At 41.2% G+C, this 6951-nt stretch overlaps 1 long non-coding RNA gene across 1 annotated transcript in view; it reads left to right on the top strand.

Annotated features, from left to right (window-relative positions):
* The first annotated feature begins 2942 nt into the window (after positions 1-2942).
* Positions 2943-6951, top strand: part of LOC104985629 — a 48844-nt gene continuing 44835 nt past the window's right edge. The window contains exon 1 of the long non-coding RNA XR_824953.1: positions 2943-3106. This is a non-coding gene — a long non-coding RNA (uncharacterized LOC104985629). The remainder of the gene's footprint in view (positions 3107-6951) is intronic.

Below are 6951 nucleotides of genomic sequence, written 5' to 3'. Positions count from 1 at the left end.
GTGCTGCAGTCCATGGGGTTGGCAAAGAGTCAAACATGACTAAGCGACTGAACTGATCTGATCCCTTCGGAGTCATGCTCCTGGGTATCTAAAACTGGCAAATGCTCTTCCATTCTTTTCAAATGTCCTAAAGGCATGCAGGCTTTGAACCAGTTTCATGTAGCTTCTTTCCATGCAAATGTCTGGCAATCTTTGGGGTTTCAGTGAGCATCCTGACTCACTTCATCATGCCAAAGGACTTCTGCAGTTCTTAACTTGCAGGCTAATTTTTATCCTTCACATTCTTCTAAATGTGCCCCTTCCCTCACATCTATAAAATTTCTATCTTAAAATCCAGCACGGTTCTCTCCCTTGGTCTCTTTGCAACAAGGCTGGCTCTATTTTCTATTACATCAAAGGGCAAAACTGGCAGTATTGAAAATAAATGACCAGACTTCCCTGGTGGTCCAGTGGTTAAGAATCCGCCTGCCAACACTGGGGACATGGGTTCGCCGCCTGGTCTGGGAAGATCCCCCATGCTGAGGGGCAACTAAGCCCGATGACACCCCTACGGAAGCCTGCGCACTCTACAGTGCGTGCTCTGCAACCAGAAAAACCACCGCGATGGAAAGCCCAAGCACCGCAAGGAAGAGCAGCTCTCACTTCCCACAATAATAGAAAGCCCGGCACGGCAACAAAGACACAGCGCAGCTAGAAATAAATACAAATGTTAAAATAAATGACAGAATTTTTTAAAAACGTGGGTTGATGTGGAAAATGATAGAATGGATAGACAGGCAAGTATATGATAAAGTGTGTGTAGTAAATGTGATAAAATGAGTGTGGTAAAAGACCAACGGTATCATGGAATGTGTTTAAAAAAAAAAAAAAAACTATTATAAAAACTTAAACCTTTGACTTTTCTGTGTGTTTTCAAATTCTCAAAATATTGGAAAACAAAAAAATAAATGGCAGGCTGGCTACAGCACAGAGTAAACAGCACAAATTACAGTACACGTTTATTAATAACTCAGGTGACCGAGGTTTTTATCAACTGTTATATTAATGAAGTGTCCCTGATGTGATGGCATGAAAATGATTCTTTACCTCTGTGATTTTCTTACCACAGAGAATCCCAGTGTAAACATGAGAAAAACATCAGACAAATCTCAATTCAGAGACCATCTGCAAAATACCTGAGCCATAAAACCTAAAACCTTAAGTTCATCAAAACCAAGGAAAATCTGAGACACTGTGGCAGCTCAGAGGAGCCTAAGGAGGTCTGAGGACAAAGCGTAGCGTGGCATCACGGCTGGGACCTTGGAACAGAAGCAGACATGGGGTGAAACCTATGGAAACCTGAATGAAGCATGAATCTTAGTTAATAATGTATCGATACTGGCTAGTCCTTTGATCAATGCACCACAGTAATGGGAGATGTCAACCCCAGGAGAGGCTCAGTATGGAGCAAACAGAAACTTCTGTTCTGTCTTCACGATCTTTCTGTAATTCCAAAACTGTTCTAAAAGTTCACTTGAGAAAAACACAGAAGAAGGACTTTCCTGGTGGCTCAGTGGTAAAGAGTCCGCCTGCCAGTGCAGGAGACATGGGTTCAATCCCTGATCCAGGAAGATCCCACACGTCCCCAAGCGACAAAGCCCGCGTGCCACAGCTGCTGAGCCTGCGCTCGAGAGCCTGGGAACTTCAAGTAATGAGTTCACGTGTGGCAACTAATGAAGTCCAAACACCCCAAAGCCCACCTGTGCTCCACAATGAGAGCAGCCATCGCAAGGGGAAGCCTGCACTCTGCAACTTGAGAGCAGCCTGCTGCAACCAGAGGAAAACCCGAGGAGCAGCAAAGACCCAGCACAGGGAAAAAATAAGCAAATAAATAAAAAATTATATTCAAAAAACAAAACAAATAATTACCTAAAGTACTTAATGTTGCTTTGCAATTATATTACAGGTGCTATTCGATATATAACTCTCTAAATGCAATTGTAAGATATTTATTTGTGAGTCCCTATAGAATAAATGCTTTTATTTCCAATGCTGACCATTGTAGTACAAGGCAAAAGCAAGATCAACACAGGAGTGACATGTGGAGTTAAAGCATCTAGTCAGCTCAACTGTTATCATCAACTTTGTGTGTGTGTGTGTGTGTGTGTTTGTTTTTAGGATGATGAGATAGGGAGATGATATTAAACAAACAATTAAATTAAAATGGAAGTGATGGCATTTTCCCAGATTTGAACTGATAATATGTGTTATACCAATTCAAACACATTAATAGAAAAAGTATTTTATGAGAATGCCAAGAGTATTCTTTAACTTATTTATAGTAGCACGTACGAGATTTCAAAGTGCATAAATGCTTCTGTAATGCTTCTAAGACACCCATCTTTATTGCATTTTAAATCTACAGAAAAAAACAGCTTCAGAAGTAGTGTCCTTCAGGGAGTCAGCTTTCCCGTCGCCGCCCTCCTTTGGGCCCTCTGCTGGCTGCTTCAGAGCCTGCTATCTAGACACTGTTCTGCCTCCTGGAGTCTCCAGCTCTCTGGTCACTGGGCTTTCTCCCTCAGCCACTTAACTCTTGCTTACTCTTTTTTTAAGTCTTGAATCAAAAGGCTCAGTTCTAAATTTTTATGGGTTTTTAAAAAACTAACATTTCACATTACACTGAAAACTGCAAAGCATTTCCACATACACAGTTTTATAAATGTTATTTATAAATTGCAAAATGTTATTTAAAAAAAAAAATCCATAAAACTTTGGAACTGAACCTTTTGAGTTGGGAAGATTCCCTGGAGAAGGGAATGGCTACACACTCCAGTATTCTTGCCTGGAGAATTCCATGAACAGAGGAGCCTGGCAGTCTACAGTCCATGGGGTGGAAAAGACTCAGACATGACTTAGGAACTAACACTTTCGCTTTTACTTTTCACATAAATGACCTTGTTTGATTGTCACAGAAATCTTAAGAAATACTCCTGCATTGGCTGAGGAAACTGGGACACCGAGGGAAAGCTGAAGGGCATCCCTGACTCTCACCATCAACTCTTCTTCCTCTCATCTATGCAGCATGCGATTATCCTTACAGCCAGTGGTGAATCCTCCGTCTTATAAGGTAAGCATGCATGTTCTGAGCCTCTGTTTCAAAGTGTATGCTTTTGTCTGGCTGTTTTCACCCAGCATAATTATTTTGAGATTCAGTTAATCAATAATTACCTCCTTTTTATTGCTAAGTAGTATTTCACTGTACTGGCTTTCTAAGTGGTACCAGTGGTAAAGAACCTGCCTGCCGAGGCAAGAGACATAAGAGGTTCAGATTTGATCCCTAGGTCAGGAAAATACCCTGGAGGAGGGCATGGCAACTCACTCCAGTATTCTTGCCTGGAGAATCCCAAGGACAGAGGAGACTATGGGCTACAGTCCGTAGAGTCACAGAGAGTCGAACATGACGGAAGCAAATCAGCATGCAGGCAGACATTCCACTGTATAGAGAGACCATAAATCGTATGTTCATCTACTGATAGGCACTGAGGTGTTTTTGTTTTGTTTTGTTTGGCTTGTTAGCTTGTTTTTCTATTCATCTGTCTGCGTCCAGTCTTGGTTGCAGCACGCGAGTCTTTGCTGTGGGGCATGAGCTCCGTAGTTGTGCCCCGCAGGCTCATCAGTGGCACTGCTCCGGGCGTAGTTTCTCTGCAGCATAGTTTCCTAACTAGGGATTGAACCTGTGCCCCCTGCACTGCAAGGCAGATGTTTAACCACTGGGCCACCAAGGAAGTCCCTGGTCGATTCTTTATCTGTTTTGACTCAACATACAACACCCAGCACCTGGTACAGCACTGAGCACACACAATTCCCTCTTTTCCAAAAATGGATGAATGAATGAAGTAGGTTAGGTTCCTCGACTAAGGTGACACAGTGATAAGTTGGGAAGCAGGAACTGGGTTTCTGATTCCTGGCTCAGTTATCAGCTTCATGTGGCACCTAAATTAAAAATTTGAAAGAACTTCTGAACTGCTGTCAGACTCCCATATCTGTTCTGGAGATGCTGATAATGATACCCAGCCTGTAAATCTCTTAATGGGTCAGTCCCTCCATGCCCCGTGATCAGTTGTTGGTGCATTTGGCCTAAAGAACTGTGATGCTCTGAGGTTATTTATGGGTGACTCCAGTCTTCAGGAATTTCGGTTGATCCAGTAACTGGCCTAAGAATTCGTTTTTGATGATTTAGCCCTGTGCCTAGTGAATTAATGATGACTAATGATAGGGATTTCTAACTGACACTCCCAGGTAGTTAGCTGTTTTAAACAGTACATTAAATAATGTAACACTTAAAGTTCATGTGCCTTAAAAATATTTTATGAAAACCCAGGAGGTGAACTATAAGTGTTGGATTAGTTGCACTAAGAACTGATTTTATAGCTCAGAGGTAGAGCCAGAAGCAGTTCTTTTTCCTCTAAATGAACGTGCCCTTCACTAAGAATACAGGCTCATGATGACTGAATAGCCGAATACGCATTCCAGCTCCCAAGCTTCCAAGATCCAGGGCCTAAAAGGGAGAAGCATGCAAAACTGAATTCAACCACAAGTAAAATTCAGATCAACTCAAATCAAGAGACAGGTCTCAAAAGTATCTAGGTCATGAAAGACAAAAAGACACCGATGAACTGTCCTACACTGAAGCCAGACGACCAACTAAATGCAATTGATGCTGTCTTAGATTCTAGATCCTAGAAAGAACTTTAGTGTGACAACTGGTAAAGTCTGAAGAAGGTCTGTCAACTAATTAAAGGCATTGTGTGTACTGTTTTAACTGGTTTTGGTCACTGTACTATGGTTACATTTGTGGAAGCTAGAAGAAGAGCATATGAAAAGTTTTGGGACCGTTTTTACACCTTGGTTACAAGACTAAAATTATTTTATGGTTCGGTGTTTAAAACATCCCTAAAATGAATGAATAAGCCAATAAGATGAATACATCCAAAGAGAGAGACACAATTTCTATGCAAAGAATGTTATAAATATTTAAAATTTCAGGCAGGTTTCAAAGCACAAAAAACAAGATGAAGGGAAAATCAGAACCTATCCTCTTGAGCCTACAGCTCCTCAGGAAAACTCAGTTTTATTCATGTAATAGAAGAAAAACAGAGCCACCGCCACTGGTCTCAGCAGATGCAATAGAAATAGCTCCGAGCAGACACCCGACCTGTTGCCCCGGCCAGCCCTGCAGACAGCGGCCTGCTGCTGCTGCTGCTAAGTCGCTTCAGTTGTGTCTGACTCTGCGACTCATAGACGGCAGCCCACCAGGCTCCCCCATCCCTGGGATTCTCTAGGCAAGAACACTTGAGTGGGTTGCCATTTCCTTCTCCAATGCATGAAGCCCTAATTCTCACAGGGCCTGTTGTGTACAAGCTTCCTTTTTTCTCTTTAGAGTTGTCTTATATGTTCCAGCTCCTTTGCCTTTCCATGAACATTTTAGAATAACATTGTCTCTAACCACAAAATAATCTTGCTGTCATTTTGATAAGAACTATATTAAGTCTGTTTATCAACTTTGGGAGAACTGACTTCTTAACTGCATTGAATCTTTCAGTTCATTAACTTGGAATATCTCTCCATTTGTTTAGATTTCCTTTGATTTCTTTCATCGCTGTCTGGTGGTTTTGAGCATATGAATCCTGCATATGTCTTGCTAGATTTACATCAAAATATTTTAATTTTTTTAACAATTGTAAACAGTATTGTATTTTTAATTTCAAGTTCCACATGTTAATTGCTAGTGTATAGAAATACAACAGATTTTTTTATGTTGACCTTGTATCCATACTGACATCACTAAACAGTTGTAGGAGTTATTTTGCAATATTGGGTAGACCAAAAAGTTCATTCAGATTTTTCTTTAAATTCAGATGATCTTAAATGGAAAAATCTGAATGAATTTTTGGACCAATCTAATACATTCCTTGTGATTTTTTTGTGAAACAACATGTAATCTGAAAACAGGAACACTTTTATTTCTTCCTTTCCAATGTAGATGCCATTTAGTTCCTTTTCTTCCTTACCGCACTGGCTAGAACTTCCTGTGTTGAATAGTTGAGAGTGGGTATCCTGGCTTGTTCCCCACCCTAAAAGGAAAGTATCCACTTTTCATCATTATGACTGGTGCAGCTATAGGACTTTTTTATGAACATTCTTTTACTAGATTGTAGTTTTCCCTCTACCCCTATTTTGCTGATTGTTTTATGATGAATGGCTTTTGGGTTTTGTCAAGTATTCATCCTCAATTGATGGATATGATCATGTGACTTTTCTCCTTTAACCTATTAACATGGTAGATTATGCTGACAAAATTTCACCTTGAACCAGGTTTTCATCACAGAACAAACCCGTGTTGGTCACGGTACATAATTCTTTTGTTCTCAGTTCAGTCACTCAGTCGTGTCCGACTCTTTTCGACCCCATGAACCGCAGCACACCAGGCCTCCCTGTCCAACACCAACTCCCGGAGTCCACCCAAACCCATGTCCATTGAGTCGGTGATGCCATCCAACCATTTCATCCTCTGTCGTCCCCTTCTCCTCCTGCCCTCAATCTTTCTCAGCATTGGGGTCTTTTCAAATGAGTCAGCTCTTTGCATCAGGTGGCCAAAGTATTGGAGTTTCAACTTCAACGTCAGTCCTTCCAATGAACACCCAGGACTGATCTCCTCTAGAATGGACTGATTGGATCTTCTTGAAGTCCAAGGGACTCTCAAGAGTCTTCTTCAACACCACAGTTCAAAAGCATCAATTCTTCAGCACTTAGCTTTCCTCACAGTCCAACTCTCACATCCATACATGACCACTGGAAAAACCACAGCCTTGACCAGATGGACCCTTTTTGACAACGTAATGTCTCTGCTTTTGAATATGCTATCTAGGTTGGTCATAACTTTCCTTCCAAGGAGTAAGCATCTTTTAATTT

This window comes from Bison bison, unplaced genomic scaffold (genome assembly GCF_000754665.1).
Source record: "Bison bison bison isolate TAMUID 2011002044 unplaced genomic scaffold, Bison_UMD1.0 scf7180017864053, whole genome shotgun sequence".
NCBI lineage: Eukaryota > Metazoa > Chordata > Mammalia > Artiodactyla > Bovidae > Bison > Bison bison.
This window is presented reverse-complemented; position numbering and strand designations above follow the sequence as displayed.